The following is a 17,352-nucleotide window of genomic DNA, read 5'->3' as shown; positions in this document are numbered from 1 at the left end:
GGGGGCTAGTCTCCCGGGGCAGGAGCTCGGGGGCCGGGCAGAATAGTCCTGCAGTCCGGATGTGGCCCACGGGCCGTAGTTTGCCCACTTTGGGGCTAGATGGAATACATGAAAATAAGCATGGCTGAGTCTTCCAACAAAGCTTTTGTATCCAGAACTGAAGGAATGAAATTTCTTTTTCTCTATTGTGAAACAGAGAAAACAAAATACAGGGCTCTGTTGAAACTCTGTCAGGATCCAGCTACATATGTTTCCTAATGTGATTTGAATTGTATAGGAAACCATTCTAAAAGGGACATTCAATTTGGGACAAGTCTGTCATTTACAAGTTTCCCTCACACGTGACATATTAATTGAGAATAAAAGACATAAAAGTGCTAGAGTGGGGCTCATATCCTTGAAGGTATTTAGGTGCCTAACTACATTGTTTTCAATAGGAGCTAGGTTCCTAAATACCTTTAAAGATTTGGGCTTGGATGTCTCAGTGGATGTGGAATAGGATATGGACCCAGATACTCAGCTAGTGGTTAACTGTGTAATTTCATTGACTTCAATGGTACTGCAGCAATTTACGTCACTTAGGAATCTGGGCCATGGAGTCCTTTACTTCTGGGCTGCTGATATGAATCCAGCACGGATCGCAATTGGCCTGCAGTTGGTACTGTCCCATAGTTCTTTCAAGTGAAATATGTTGTTGATCTCAGCCTAACCTCTAAGCAACAGGTGTCTGCACCATAAAAACTACCACCATATTTGGCAATCTCAGCAAAGAGGCCAAGCTTTAAGTGAACGTGAAGACTGAACTACATCCTAAACTCTAGAGATGAACCGCTTTTTTGGGCAGCATAGAAAAGCTTTCTACCATTTATACTTGGCTAGCAACTCTGTCTCATCCTGGCAAATGAAGACCTGGCCTCAATTATTCAGGCCTTTCTCACTTCTCAGATGGATTACAGGAATTCAGCATATATGGGCATGAAGCCTTCAGCACTTACGAAACTCCAGCTAATTGAGAATGCTGCACTGCCTCGCCTCAGCAACAAAGGCTACCACAAACATATCAAATCTGTCTTCCGCTCATTGCACTGGCTTCTCAACGTATTTCGAATTAAGTTAAAGTCTCAGTAGTTATCTTCAAAGTGATTGAGGACTTGGGCCCAGGATATCTAACGGACCATCTAAAACTTGAGATTAAGACCGTAGCTGACAACTGCACTCCTATGGCAAAGTGGAACTTTCAACAATAAATTTTGTCTGTGTCAGGGACAGAACTTTCTCTGAGGGAGGTCTTAGACATGGAACAAACTCCTCCAGGAACTAAGGACCATCACAAACATCACCCCCTTCTGCTCCAAGTGTGAGGCACATTTCTTTGACCTTACCTTCTTTAACAAAAACACATAGCAACAGGTATATTTACATTTTAAAAAAGACACACTACTGAAACAAAGACACTCAGCTGCACAAGCTTCTCTCTCTGGGGAGAGGATGAAACAACAAATATCATGTGACAGATGTTGGTCACATTACCTAATGCAGTACAGGAAAGCACTCAGATACTACTGTGATGAGCTCAGTATAAAAATCTATATAAAAGAGAAAGCTTACACTGAATCTGTTTATAGATAAACAAAAAAAATAAGGTGCAAAACAAATGTTATGTATGATATGTGAAAGAAAGAATGAATTATTTTCAGGCTTCACGTATGGCTATTGATCTTTCACTTTTTTCTTTGCTCCAGTTTCTCCTTCGACCTCTGTATCTTTTTTTTCTGTCTTTTTCAGTTTCCAATCAGGTTAACTTTTCTACAATTCTCAGTAGATTTTCCATTCTGTCTTTCTCTTCATGTGTGTTCTCTCCTGGCTGTTTATTTGATGTAACATGCAGCAGAAACAAACTACTAGGCGTCAGGAAAAGAGTGAGTTTGTTTTGCTATATTTTTCTTGACAATTTTCTGCAATTCTGTTTTACTCTTCAATGTTGCTGCATCAAGAAATGCAGCTTCACATATTTTTGTTGCATATGTATCTTTGCTTGAAAATGAACTTCAATTGAAATGCTGCCATTTTCAAGTGAAACTCAGTCCTTTTCTGCCTCAAAAAGAAAGACAGCAAGTTCAGAAAAAAATCAGAAATCACTAAACAAATATGGTTCTTATAAATATAAAACAGGCAGGTGCTTATTATTTGGGAGCAATATAGGGATCCTGTCCTGTGAGCTGTTCGTTGCAGGTGAACCCCTTAGCCTCTGCAGAGTATTGTTGAATTCAGTGGGGCTCCACATAAGTGCAGGAGTCTGCCCAGGCAGAGCAGCTTCCAGGATCAGGGCCTAGATGTCTAACTTAAATACACTTTTAAAAGGAGAGAAAATCCACATATAAGAAATAAGAAAATAAAGTCAACACACAAATGATTATTTCATCTGATATAATTGTTGTTGATGCAGCTGCACATGCAGCATCTATGCAGTCTTGTGTTTCTCCTTTCCCAGGTGGAAGCCTTTGCTTTTGTTAGTGTCACATTATTAAGAAAAATAAATTTAATATTCCACCCCCATTCCCCAAATCCCAACAACAACAATCACCAAACTCTCTTCTGCAGACTAAACAAGCCCAGTTCCCTCAGCTTCTTCTCTTAAGTCATGTGCCCCAGCCCCCTGATCATTTTAGTTGCCCTCCACTGGACTCTCTCCAATTTGTCCACATCCTTTCTGTAGTGGGGGGCCCAAAACTGGACACAGTACTCCAGATATGGCCTCACCAGTGCCGAATAGAGGGGAATAATCACTTCCCTCGATCTGCTGGCAATGCTCCTACTAATGGAGCCCAATATGCCGTTAGCCTTATTGGCAACAAGGACACACAGTTGACTCATATCCAGCTTCTCGTACACTGTAATCCCCAGGTCCTTTTCTGCAGAACTGTCGCTTAGCCAGTTGGTCCCCAGCCTGTAGCAGTGCATTCTTCCGTGGGATGCTTCCATCCTAAGTGCAGGACTCTGCACTTGTCCTTGTTGAACCTCATCAGATTTTTTTTTGGCCCAATCCTTCAATTTGTCTAAGTCACTGTGGACCCTATCCCTACCCTCTAGCTTATCTACCTCTCCCCCCCAGTTTAGTGTCATCTGTGAACTTGCTGAGTGTGCAATCCATCCCATCGTCTAAAATTATACCAGCTCCAGTTCAAGATATTGTTGTGACAGACTGACAATGTCTTGCACCTAAACAAACCTTATGGAATTAAGGGAAAATTTACTGATTCAGTTAAATATTATTGAATTAGTTTTAATACCTTTGGGATACATTGTATTAAAATATAATTGTTTATGTGCTATTGTGTAATTGTATGAAACTTTTATACGAGGAGGGGGATGCTAATGTAATTCCTCTGGTTGTCAGCCCCTTTTAAGCCAGCCCCGGTGAGGGTTCCATGTACTAGATCAGACTGGTTTATTCAGGGACCTACAAACAAAGGATTTTTGGATAAATAGCCTGGTTTTAAATAGGCTTATGGCCTCCTTCCTGATCCAGTAAATGGACAGAACCCCTTTCCTCTAGACCCAGGACAGGACCTCCATAGAATCCCTGGAGGGCCCAGTCCTTAGTTTGGAAGGACTGACCTACCAAGGCCCCATGAGATGGCTTGTTCTGCACTGAAGCTGATGAACTTGAAACCCCATGGGTGGGATTTGGAAGGATTGCTCTGGCCAAAGTCCAAGTTAGGGTTGAGATGATCTCCGGTAAGTTTATTAGCATGCATGTAGGTTCTTTTATTGTTTTAAATATGTGTTCTCTGCAATGCTTTTTACCTTAAAAATAAAATAGGCTTGCATAAAAAAGTAACTATAACTGTGGACAGTCACACCGTTTAACTGTCTCTGAAGAGAAAGCAAGCCCTGTCTGCTTGGGTAGCCTGTCTCTGCTGGGAATAACACAGTGAAGGCAGGGAACTGTTCAGCCTGTAGATATCCTGGTAAGAAGGGAGAGAAAAGCATGTTTCCACCCAAGAGAGGTGACAGCCAGGGGAGCAGGAAGCCTGAGAACAAACCATTGAGGGGATATGCAGGTGCAGTTTCCCTGAGCTGTGACAACTATTACCAAATGACCCAGTACAGCATTTTTCAAAGTGCGGGTCGCGACCCAGTACTGGGTCACAGCATGCAAGGCACTGGGTCGCTCTGGTCAGCACCGCTGACTGGGACGTTAAAAGTCCCGTTGGCGCTGCTGCCCAGCTAAGGCAGGCTAGTGCTTACCTGCTCCGTCACTGCGCTGTGCCCCAGAAGTGGCCAGCAGTGGGTCCAGCTTCAAGGAAGGGGGGCCACGGGGCTCTGCGTGCTGCCTCCACCTCAAGCCCCAGCTCTGCACTCTCATTGGCCGGTTCCCGGCCAATGGGAGCTGGGGGGCAGCGGTGCCTGCGGGCAAGAGCCGCATGGAGCTGGACCTGCTGCTGACCGCTTCAGGCGCAGTGTGGTCTGTGGTGCCAGGACGGATGAGAAGCCTTCCTCTGCACCCCGGCTGTGCTGCTGACCGGAGGTAAGTCAGCACTCCAACCCTGTGCTCCAATCCCCTGCCCCAACCCTGAGCGCCCCCCAAACCTGGAGCCCCTCATGCACCCCAAACCCCCAGTTCCCTCATCCTCGGCCCCACTCCAGAGCCTGCACACTCAGCCCAGAGTCCTGACCCCCTCCTACACCCTAACCCCCAGCCCAGAGCCCCTTCCCACACCCCAAACCCCTCATCCCCAGCTCTGTTGGGTCACGGGCATCAAAAATTTTCTTCAACTGGGTTCCCAGAAAGTTTGAAAACCACTGATCTATTAAATACTACCTTACTATGATGTCTAGTTATTCCAATGGATGCTGCTGACTTCATAGGATTCCATCATTAAACTAGGTCTGGCCGGGAATTTACAACCTTTATGTTCTTTTATTCATTGTTCCATGGCTTTCCTTTGAACATTTTATGCCTGTGTCAGAGTGAATGTCACATGCCTACTTCAGAATAAAGATTGGGGGAGAGTGCACAGCCGTCCTGTTTACCTTCCTCATGGCAGAAGTTCCATTGTTTTCAGGGGGGGCAAGCAGGATCTGGCCTAAAGTTAGTTTGGGTATTACAAGTGTCATTGAAGGAGATTTTAGTACACTTTAGAACACAATGTGGCTATACTGATTTTAGAACTCAGGGTGGACTGAGGCTAAATGGGGCCCCGCTGTGCCAACATATAATGGTTACACTGGACACAATATTCCTTTCACCCTCTCCTAAGAGAACCCACTCTTGCTCCAAATCATGAGTGTTTGATTTTCCATACAAGCAAAGAAGTTTATTCAACTACTTAGACAAACGGGCTTATTATTATTTCTGTTCAGCCAGTAGTTTTGTACTGGCCTAGGGTTTTTTCCCAAAGACATACTTCAATAGATGATATATTCATAATAATAATATCACTGATCTACAGACTTCTAGATTCTGAATCACTCTTTCACTAATACAGGACCCAACTCCTCATTCAATGATATTATAACACGGAATATCACAAATGGAGATTAAAGAAGTATTTATAAGATTGATAGTGAAGCAACAAAAACTTGTTGATTGCATGGCTATGTTAATTGTCATTTAGAATATTGTACAATTAAGAGAGTCCCTTGAGAGAGAAAATGCATAGTTAATACCAGGAAACAGAAGTCATTTTTTTAAAAGTGAGATTGATACAGGGAAAACATCTATTTTGTTATTATATGAATTCATAGGATCCAAAACTAGTGTAATAGTAAGGGCAACAGCATTAAATTAACAGTATAAAGAGGAAACATACAGTACAGTGGTTAAAGCACCGAGTTGGGAGTCAGAGCTAGCTTGTGCTCCCATCTTAGCCAAAGAGAGACTTTATGATCACAGGCAGATCATTTAATTTCTCTTTGCCTGTTTTCCCACCTGTAAACTGGGCTAATAATGTCCTTTCAGGAATGTTCAGAAGCATAATTTGTTAGAGTTTGTAAGGTGCTTTGTCAAGTTTGGTTGAAAAAGTATGTTACTATAATATGTTGTTATATTTTAAGAATAATATATGAAATACTTCACTCTTATCCAGTCTAATCTTCCCAGTATATCTATCTTGCATTTCATTGCCAGTGCACAATGACAAATATTTAATTACTAAAGATTGATGACCCTTTACTGATATGTGGATCCATATGCAGTATTTGGGGAACTCTGTGGCTGTGGAGATATACAGTAAACTCCTTGCAGCTTTGCAGTACTTTAAAAACATGTAATCCCTGTCTCAATATTATTTTCACCTACTCGCCTCCGGTTAGGCAGCTGGGGAAGAGCCTTTTCACAGACTGATTTGAGTAGTTGCTCTCATGTGGTTTATGTAAAGATAGCAGGATGTGATGCAGCTGCTGATTTGCATTTTTGATGTCCCACAGACTAGAAATTTAGGAAGTGTGATTTTTGTAGACTCAGGATATCTGAATGACTATGTTTGAGCAATCCAAACTTTCTTTTACTGTTTACCATTATTGCCTATTATTTATTTGTTTTATTAACTTCCCCTGCTATATTTATCTTAGTGTTCCTTTGTATTTGGTGATTCCCTTTGGGGGAAGGACTACTGGCAGTGGAGGCACCTCGGGGCAAACAGCCCCCACTGTTTTGAATCAGATGTTTGATCATGTTTATTCAGAACTCTGAATTGGCTGAGTGCAACTTTGTGTTTGTCACTTACTCATTTTTCAATGCCTTCGGCTTTCATTGACTTCAAATAACAGTGGTCTCTTTTAGGAGAGACTCATAGCAACACAAAGAATTATACAAAAGCTGTGTCTCTTGAGTAGTTTAGGGCATGTCTACATGTACAGCACTGCATCAGTGTAATAAAACCACCTCTCCTGCCGACATAGCACTATACACACTGGAGCTTGGGTCTGTGTAACTTATGTCATGCAAGGGAGTGGTTTATTCGCACTCCTGAGTGACATAAGTTCTGCAGACATAAGCTGTGGTGTAGAATATCCTTAGATGAGGAGAGTACTATTGCAATCGCCATTCAGGTACAGGACACGTAAAATAAACCTCTGAGTGTACATTCTCTCTCTCTCTCTCTCTCTCTCTCTGGACGGTACAGACAAGGACTGTCTTTTTGTTCTGTATTTGTACAGCACCTATCACAGTGGGCCTTGGCCTGTAATTGGGGTCCTCGGTGCTGTTGCAATACAAATAAATAATAATAAGCCATCTTATGCTACCTAGAAAAATACAAGTTTGGAATGGTCTCAGTTTCAAGACATCCCACTAAAGCTTTTAGGGGTGGGGATTTAGAACAGATGGGTCTCAAACCACCGGACTAGTACCTTTCAAATTCTTCCTAAGACCCAACATAATTTCCTGACAAGGCAGACTCTTCCACCCTCTACCAGTTCTGCATGATTTCAAACTCTTTCAGGCGCTGCTGTCTCAAATTGCTAACACTCCAAAGATGGAGTCTTCAGTGACTGAGGAAAAGACACATCAATTATTCAATATCCTCTACTTCAGGCAGGTTAGCAATATCCGTAAAAAAAGGCATTTTAGAGCCATCGAAAGACCTCCGGCAGACCCCTGCTGCACTTGCCCCAACTAGTAAGAGATCAGAGACCAGTTTTACAGGCATCTGGTCCTTGGATCTCTAGAGTCTCTTGTGGAGTCTTCATTTGCTGAGATTTTGAATTGGTGAGGGAACTGAGGGACAGTTGTCATTGCTCCGCCCTTTATGCCATTGGGTGAGAGGGCATGGTGTTAGAGGGCTTTCCCTTCACCTTCTCCCCTGGTTCTTCACGCAGACAGAAAGCAGAAGACCAAAAGTCTGAAGTACAGGCAATGTGATGTTTATTGGGGTTAGTTTCCAGAAAGTGCGTGTCTCAACTCTGACGCTGCAGAGCCTTGTTTCCCAGTGTCCCATTCCCAGCTCTGACGCCACAGAGTGTTTACCCCATATCCCCCCTTCCTAGCTCTCACGCCGCAGAGCCTTACCCTGTGTCCCCATTCCCCCTTCCCATTTCCCTTTTCCTCCTTCTTAGCAGGCCCAAATATACCTGCAATGCACACCCTCGGTTCCACCCCTTACAACTTACGGTCATGTTCCATTTTGGAGGAGCATGAGTCTAGGGTCTTTGTCCCATCTCTTTTGTATCCCATGGGAGGGGGTGAGGAGTGAGGTTGTGCTGCGGTCAGGGACAGGCATTTCTTTGGCCTTTTAGTGTTTTATACCTTGTCCCTCCCAATTGGTTGCTTGAGAGAAGAGCCAGGCAGCCTTCCAGTGTATGCTCATATATTACACTCCCACCATACCCTGTAACACTTTAGTTCCATCTCTTATCTCCTTCACCCCATCTGCTTGTGGGCAGATGTAACACACAGTGTCTTTTTACTTTGTTTACACATAATAGTATAAGATATAAGAGTATCAAAAAGTCAAACCCAAAATTCTATTTCAGGCTGATAGGCCTATATACTAACACTCCGCCCCCTTTTTTTCTTTTTTTCTGGGATCCACCTGCCCAGGTATCCCGGGAAAAGCATAGGACATATGGCGGGACATTTCCTGATAGGGCTAGGTATCAAGATGGAATGTGTCGATGCTTCATTTGCCTGACTGCCCCCTATGCAGTATAGTGTCCTGCACCTTCTCTTGTACGGACATACTGCACGTATATTTTAATTAGTGTGTGAGACTCCCCCAAATGGTGGGCCCGATAAGATTGGGTACGGGTTATCTGTCACACTGTGGTGAAGGGCCTACATTACTTATATGTGACAATTAGTGGCTGTGCTTTGTGGGTCTGTGCCCCCTTAACCACTGCAGTATACATGGCTGAATTCTATCTCAGGCTAACAAACAAGCCTATATACTAACACATGGGGTATGCAGGGTGCACGCAGTGGCGGATCAGCCACTGGGCCAACGGGGCCCATGCCCAGGGGCCCCGATCAATTGGGAGGCCCTGGAAAAATGGGCACCCCTACAGCCCGACCTGCTCTACCCACCCGGTGCTCCTGCCGAGTGGGATCGGGGTGTGGGGGCTTGCCTCGCTCTTTCTGCCCGCCCAGCGCTTCAACTGGGGAGCGGGGTCATGGCGCGGGGGTTTGCCTCGCTTCTCCCGCCTAGTGCTTCAGCTGGGCAGTGGGGTCGGGGTTCAGGGGCTTGCCCCATTCCACTCGCCCAGCACTTTAGCCGCTCACTGTGCCCTGACCCCACTCCCTGGCTGGAGCACTAGATGGGTGGAGTGAGGCAAGCCCCCATGCCCCAACCCCATTTCCCCGGCAGGGGTGCTGCGAAGGGGGCCATGGGGGACTGCAGGCAGAAGGGGGACTTGCTCTGGCCCAGGAGCCCCACAAAACCCTAATCTGCTCCTGGGTGCAGGACAATGGAAACTGCTGTTCAAACAATGGGCTCCACACAGACAACATATTTAGAAAATGCACAGTTACTGCAAGGTGTTTATTATCTCCTTCCCTCAGATTTAAACATAGGTTAATTTTTCTCTGAGCAAATTTCATTTTATTGATGTATTATTTACTTTGGACAGCATAATTACAAACCTCAGTGTGATTTTTGGTGTGCATTTGACTGACAGATTGCATGTACAGTAGAACCTCAAAGTTACGAACCCCTTGGGAATGGAGATTTTACGTAACTCTGAAATGTTCATAACTGAACAAAACGTTGTGGTTGTTCTTTTAAAAGTTTACAACTGAACAGTGACTTAATACAGCTTTGAAACTTTACTGTGCAGAAGAAAAAGGCTGCTTTCTCTTTATTATTTTTAGTAGTTTACCTTTAATACAGTATTATACTGTATTTGCCTTTTCTTTTCTTTTTTTGGTCTCTGCTGCTGCCTGATTGCATACTTCTGCTTCCACATGAGGTTGACTGGTCAGTTTGTAACTCTGATGTTTGTAACTCTGAGGTTCTACTGTAGTTATATTCCGGGAAGAAGTGTCACCATGTAAATAGATAAGCATAAAAACCCCAGTCTCAGTGTAGTGTAGAGTGTCTGTGTCAAGAAAGTGTAGAGTATGCAGGTGGGATGTGGTCTAGTGGTTACAGTAGGAAACTGGAAGACTTTTGCTTGAGAAAGCAGGTTTCTAGACAATGTGAAAGTCCTATATGATCGTAAGGACAGGGCAGATAAGCAGAACAGGAGGTTGTATGGAGTAGAAATGTTGCTTCTGTTCTCAGGGCTCATAGTGGCAGAGAATACCAATGCTTAGCTTTTGTTGTTGTTTTGCGGGGAAAGGGAAGGGGAGAATGGGTTGTGTGGTCCCCTACTTGTGTAACTGTGGATTAAGGATTACTTCAACCCTTTTGTTTTGATATGAATGCAATTCAGGGATTAAGAAGGCAGCATAAGGGAGAATATTCCATTTAAAAACTAGGCAAAATTTGGGGCATGTCATCCTCGACAATGTCTTTTCAAAAGGGGTCAGCAGTAGGAAATGTACTTATATATGTCAGTGCCTTCTGTGAAACAGTTTCTGAGGAAATCCTTCACCCTTATAGATGCTGTGTTATTAGAAGATACTAATGTATCCCAGAACCATAGAGCTTTGTATATGTCTTTTCAACATAACATTTGCTCAGCCCAATCAAACATATTTATTATAATGATGGCATAAAATGTTTAATGTTATTAAACAACCCAATAGTATTTATCATGCATTTATAAATGATAAGACATTTCTCACATCTGTCCCTTTCTTTCTGTCTGACTATCTAGGCCTTCTTCATCACTCATCTTGATTACTTCAACTGTCTTCTCTCTGGCCTTCCCATTACTGCACACTCACACACACTGCCTCCCACCAGTCCATTCAAAACACAGCTGCTAAAATAATTTTCCTTGCCTGTTGTTCTGACCGCATCACTCTTGCTCTTTGAATGATTCCTTTTCGACTGCATCAAGTTTAAACTTGTGTGTCTTCACTTTTGAGACTCTTCACAACTCATGTTTGCCTGTTTATCTCCTTCATCCTTTCTCTCCAATGCCAGCCTTGAAGGCCTTCTTGTGTACACTTCTCGGTAACTGGCTCAGGATGTTCTTCCGTACTACCTCTTATGTCCACCTTGAACTCATCAAGAAGGCCACTGCCATCATCTTCAAATTCATCCTCCAGAACCACTTCTGCAACAACTCCTGTAAGAAATTAAGCAGGTTGAAGGGCAGTTGAATATTTATATCTGTATACTTACAAAAACAAAAGTAAATGTATATAAAAACTTGTATATCTGTTGACTGTATCTCTCCTTCTAAGTGTATGTCTCTTGTCCTCTTAGATTTTACGGTCATCAGAGCAGGGTCAGTGTCTTCCTATGTGTTTTTATAGCACCTACAATGGTGGGACCTCTGCTATATCAATACTGAATAATAATCATTGATAATAATTTAGGACCAGATTCTGATACACTTACTCAAGGTGCAACCTGCTACAGGAGTGGCAGAATATAACCCATTAAAAGTAATTTGATTTACTTTCTTAGGCTCAAGATTAAATCCAAATAGATCATATAATGATACATAGACTTTTCTCTTTTTTATGCAGTTGTTTAAGAAATTTTTATTAATCAGAACTGAAAGATGTGAACAGTAATTCCTGAAGAAATCTTCATCATTAGAATGCATTGACTAATTTGCTTGCAAAAACTCCTGGGCTGATATGGAAAGCAATTAACTTTCAGGCAAAACAGCTGTTAAGATGTTTAAATCATTACAAGTAAAAAATCAATGGCATTTCCAACAGATCTTCTGCTTTCAAGTTAGGAGACCACAGTGTCCTCACAAGTGAAACAGGAAGAAGGAGAGTTGCAGAGATACGTGACAGCAAGTGAGTAAAAGTTTCAAGAAGCCTGCACTATATTGCACTAATAAAAAGGTCAGTGGAAAACCCTCTTTATTATACATGATGGGTGCAATGGTAAGATTGTGCCCATGATTAAGTACACTACTGAATTCACTGTTTCTCCGTTAACCTACCAAAAATCAGCATGAAGTAGTATTCAAGCAAGGATCTGGCATGTTCCTGATGGGCACATATGGTAGCACTGGAAAGCATTAAACAGGATTGTATTTCTAAAAAATGTCATGTGAAAGCATTCACGCAAAAAGCTTTTATGTCTGTGTCAATTATTTAATCTCTGCCAGTTCAGAGGTACATCTTTCCTGGCACAGCTTTAATCCACACTGACATCTGAAGTATACCAAATTGTCTCACTGTCTTTTAGAAATGAAAGTGAAGGAGCTGGGCTAATGCACTAAATACAATGTTAACATTACTAACAGGTGTGCTTCAAGGAGATCAAGTTTTTGCAAAGTTCCAGAGATGATACATTATTTTACAGTTCAAGTTTATGAATTTTTTCATGGTTATTCTTATTTTTATAGTGTTGCTTACTCTTCTGATTTTATCATGAGTCTTGTGGTATTTGGTGTGTTTCTTAAAGCCTCCACTTCTGGAGACATGTGAGTAGGTGAGAATCTCAGCTTTCATTTTTTTTCAAAGTAAGTTTCTAGCCCTCATGGTTGCAGAGGGAAGTTTGAAAATCTGACCCAAGTTCAACTTAAAGCAGGGGTGGGCAAACTATGGCCCGTGGGCTGCTTCTGGTCCGTCAGATGTTTTTACCTGAGCTCCCACCGGGGAGCGGGATCAGGGGCTTGCTCCGCTCTGCCCATCCGGCACTCCTCAGCCCCTGCCTCAGTTCCGTTGATGAGCACCATCTTCCGGCACACAAAGCCACACTGCGCAGGTGCGACTTCACTGCAGCTCCCCCCCCATGCGGTAGTGTGCCTAATCCCCTCCCGGTCTCCTGCCGCCCCACCCTTGAGAGCCTCAAAATTGCCCAGTGGCTGCTACACCCATCCCAGCTAGGGTGCCTCCGCCCATGGTGATGCCTGGTACGGCTGCCTTGGTGTCCCTGCCAGCAGGGCCCCTAGAAGTTCCCGGTACTGCCCCTGTAGAACTGCTCCCTCCTCCCCCCTGCACCACACCCATGAGTCCCCTCTCCCCCCACCTCGGTAACATCCCTTATAGAGCTCCCCCCCACGCTACACCCCATAGAGTCCCCATCCCCCACTGGGCATTCATGGCCTGCCATACCATTTCCATACCCAGATGCGGCCCTCAGGCCAAAATGTTTGCCCACCCCTGACCTAAAGGCTCAGAACCAAGAAGAAAAGAAAAAGAATGCCACATATACTAGTTTTATTGGAACCTCATTATTTTGGGGGCCTGACTCGTGATTTTGAAATGCTTAGGGTTGGCAATACTGCTCTGGATTTTAATTTCTAACTTTGGTCATCAAGTTTGAAAATTTTGGCCATAATTCTCTGAATGATGTGAGCTTCTAGCGTATTGTCACTTGGGGGCTGCTCCACAGCTCGCTGAAGTCAACGGGAGTCCTTCCAATGACTTCAGAAGCTTGCATTGCCATTGTCTGTGCTGTATCTGTTCTAAGGATAAACAGAGGATTTCAGCCAAACAGGATTTCAGGTGTCAGCTGGCACCTTCCACAAGAACTAAATTCATATGAAAAATATAACATTAAAATTAGATCCTGTCCTACATAAGGCTGCAGCTGCCATGGTGGGCAGCACTCACTTTAGGGACTAGCACATTAAAAGTATATCCATGTAAAAGCATAGTAAATGGCCAGAGACACTCACATTATGTTTTATGTATGTACTACTCATCACAAGACATGATCTAAAATGTGCATTAAAAGCACAGCCATGGCTCTAAAATCAGCAACAGTGCTATAGATTGTTAGCTGTGAGAAAAACATATTACAGTTGCTGTATGTAACTGGCCTTACTGTTTTGAAATAAATTATATGAAAGGAAAATTTTCATTGAGAAATGCCATTCATGTGTAAACAGGTATAGCACAATGGTGCTGGCAGTACATTGCACCTTCTTAATGAAACAGTCAGAAATGTATTAGATTCAGTTCTGAGCTCCCATACCGATGTAATTCCACTGACTTCAGTTAAGTTACTCCTAATTCACATGGGTACAGGGGAGCTCAGATTTAGGCCCATTCAGCTGAGGTGCTGGATCTGACTAAAGCATGGGGGGAGTTAAGAATGAGGAAAGGTGCTGCCAGAGTATTTTCACTGAAGGGTCCTTGGTACTGAATTTGATTTCCCGCTATGGAATCCCAAGTCTGTCAACCTGCTGCATGTCCTGTTGATCTGCCTCCAGTCTTTACTAATGGCGTGGGTTGAATGTGTGAGGAATGGCATCTTTTCCTTCCTGCCCCTGCCAATATTTGTTAAAGTGAATGTTTGTGATTTGTATTAATTGTATATCAGCCAGAACAATGGATGGGCCCAGGCTGAACAAATCAAAGTATATCAAAATAAAAGCATAGGTGGTATGTACCTTTACTATATTTAATAATTTAATATTTATGATGACAAATAGTATGTGACACTTGGAGATTTCTTTTCATCTCCAGAGCACTTTAAAATAATTTATTATTTAGTGGCAGGAGAAAAAAATTACATAAATTAATTTAAATTCATCTTTTCAGGTGAATTCAGGGCTCAGGATGGATGCTAGACTGAAGTTCTCTGTCTAGCCTCCTAACACCTAATGCCCAAACAACAGCAGTGCAGGCTGCTGCATCGGTGTGCATTAGCCATGAACCAGAGGATCTGCCCCTGAGGGGAAGATGGTAGTGAATTCTTTACACTCATTCCAATCCTTGGCCTCTCTTCTGATACTGCCAACAGGGTGCCAGTTATTGAGCTGGTAATGGATGGGACTTATTCTGTCAATATCCATCCAAAGGGAACTAGACTGAGATCACCAAACACATTTCACACAGTCCCCCCTGAACAGCCATCAGATGGAGGTTTGTTAAAGCAGGTCCCTCTCCCTTTCCAGCCCCTGATTTGGAAAGTGCATTGGTACAGCATTTGCACCACATGGGATATACACTTCATTTTTGTCTTAGTCAAAGCTCCTGCGAATGGAAGAACCCCTTTGAAATTTGCTGTCTGAAACCTGGTTGAAGGAACAGTGTGATTATGACCTCTTTGGGGTCTCGCAGGGATCAGTTCTTGGCCCTCCACTATTTGACATTTTTATCAGTGACCTGAAAGAAAACAAAATCGTCACTGATGAAGTTTGCAGATGACGTAAATTGGGGGAGTGGTAAATAGTGAAAAGGACAGGTTACTGATTCAGAGTGATCTAGATCATTTGCTAAACTGATCCTCAAGCAAACAATATGGGTTTTAACATGGCTAAATATAAAAGTATACATCTGGGAATGAAGAATTTAGGCCATATTTATAGGATGGGAGACTTTATTCTGGAAAGCAGTCACTCTGAAAAAGATTTGGGGCTGTGGTGGATAATCAGCTGAACATGAGCTCTCAGTGTGATACTGTGGCCAAAACAACTAATGCGATCCTGGGATGCATAAACAGGGGAATCTGGAGTACAGTAGTAAAGAGGTTATTTTACCTCTTTATTTGGTATCTGCTGCGGGAATACTGTGTCCAGTTCTAGTGCCCACAATTCAAGAAGGATGTGGATTGGATAAATTGGAGAGGGTTTAGAGAAGAGACATGAAAATGATTAAAGGATTAGAAAAACGTGCCTTATAATGACAGACTCATGGAGCTTAATCTATTGAATTTAACAAGGAGAAGGTTAAGGGGTGACATAATTACAGTCTGCGCGTACTTACATGGGGAACAAATATTTAAGAATGGACTCTTCAGTCTAGCAGAGATATCTATAACACAAACCAATGGCTGGAAGTTGAAACTAGAGAAATTCAGCCTGGAAATAAGGCACTTTTAGCAGTGAGAGTAATTAATCATTGCAACACCACTAAGGATCATGGTGGATTCTCCATCACTCACAATTTTTAAATCAAGATTGGATGTTTTTCTAAAAGATATGCTGGAGGAATTATTTTAGAGAAGTTTATGGCCTGTACGATATTGGAGGTCAGACTAGATATAGGCGCTGACTCCGTGGAGGCTCTGGGGCTTCAGCGCCCACAGGAAAAAACCTTTCCCTCCCCCCAGCACCTCCTGCCCACCTGCGGGGCCCACCCATCAGCACCTCCCCCATCCTCCCAGTGCCTACCACCTGCCACGGATCAGCTGTTTCATGGCATCAGGAGGCGCTGGGGGGAGGGGACAGGTGTGAGGGGTTAGCACTAAGAAGCGGGGTCAGAACGGGGGTGGGAAGAAGCAGGGTGGAGGTGGGGCCTTGGTTTCAGGGGTGGAGTGAGGGTGGGGCTTGGGCAGAGCCAGGGGAGAGCATCCCCCTGGCAGATTAGAAACTTGGCACCTATGAGAGTAGATAATCACAATGGTCCCTTCTGGCTTTGGAATCTATGAATCTTTAATGTTAGCCTAAGGGAACTGCCTAGGTGACTGCTAGTACTTCCATCGTAATATGCAGCTATGGCAGTGTGTCCCCAAAGGTAACCCACATCCATACCAATCCCCTGTTTTAAATACTGAATCAGGTGTGAAACACATACTATTGTCCTTGGAAAAAAATACATAACATTCAATTACAAAAGGCTGCAAAACCCTTTTTTGTGACAAAGACTCCAGGCGTTTAAACCTGAGCTCTTCTCTTCTCAGGGCAAAAACAAAGGAGCAGCACACTTTTTCGAGTGATCAGAACATGAGACCAATCTAAGGATGTTTGTGGAGACGTAACTTCTTCCTCTACTTATGTAATCCCAGCCTCCTGTATTATCAGCTGCTGGACCAAAGACTGAGTGTCCTAACCCAGCTTCTTTCTTTACATGTGCAAAGCACTATAGACACTAATTACTTCTTCCCCTCCTCTGTTATTCTTGTGCAATTCTGATGGTTTTTCACAAGAAAACTCAACATCAGTAATAAAGTAATGCTGCAAGAGCACCCTGTCAGTTCTATCCTGATTGCTATTCTGCATCCTCTTTAAGGGAACACTAAAGTGGTTCTACTGACTTGTGCAGGTGGATGACTGGAGGGCATAACAGACCTTTAGGCTGTGAACTTTATTTTTATTTAGCCAGTCGCCAATAAAAATGCATGAGTATGAATTAAGACTTAGCAAATGGGTCAAAAATTGATCTAAAATCTGGTATCCTGCCTCCAGCACTGTTCAGTGCCTGACGCTTCAGAGCAAGGCAAAAATAACTCATAGGGCACCTAGTCAGTTGTACAATAAGGCACATAGGAGAAAATTTCCTTCCAGACCTACTGGCAGGTTATACCTTGAAGTATGAGATTTAATTATGCTTATCATAAAATAGACTGAATAACTACAAATTATTATTGGTCATAAACTTAA

General features: G+C 43.2%; 1 long non-coding RNA gene across 3 annotated transcripts in view; it reads left to right on the top strand.

The window, feature by feature from the left end:
- LOC123377768 overlaps nt 1-17,352 on the top strand; it is a 27,819-nt gene extending 10,467 nt beyond the window's left edge. Inside the window, exons 3-5 of one of the 3 annotated variants that reach the window (XR_006582323.1) lie at nt 11,034-11,180; nt 11,783-11,866; nt 16,653-17,352. This is a non-coding gene — a long non-coding RNA (uncharacterized LOC123377768). Of the gene's footprint in view, nt 1-11,033; nt 11,181-11,782; nt 11,915-16,652 lie in introns of all 3 variants that reach the window. The other 2 variants (XR_006582321.1, XR_006582322.1) reach the window with 2 other exon arrangements.

The sequence above is a fragment of the Mauremys mutica genome, chromosome 9 (assembly GCF_020497125.1).
Source record: "Mauremys mutica isolate MM-2020 ecotype Southern chromosome 9, ASM2049712v1, whole genome shotgun sequence".
Lineage (NCBI taxonomy): Eukaryota > Metazoa > Chordata > Testudines > Geoemydidae > Mauremys > Mauremys mutica.
The sequence above is the reverse complement of the archived record's forward strand: the minus strand, read 5'-3'. Positions and strand labels throughout refer to the sequence as shown.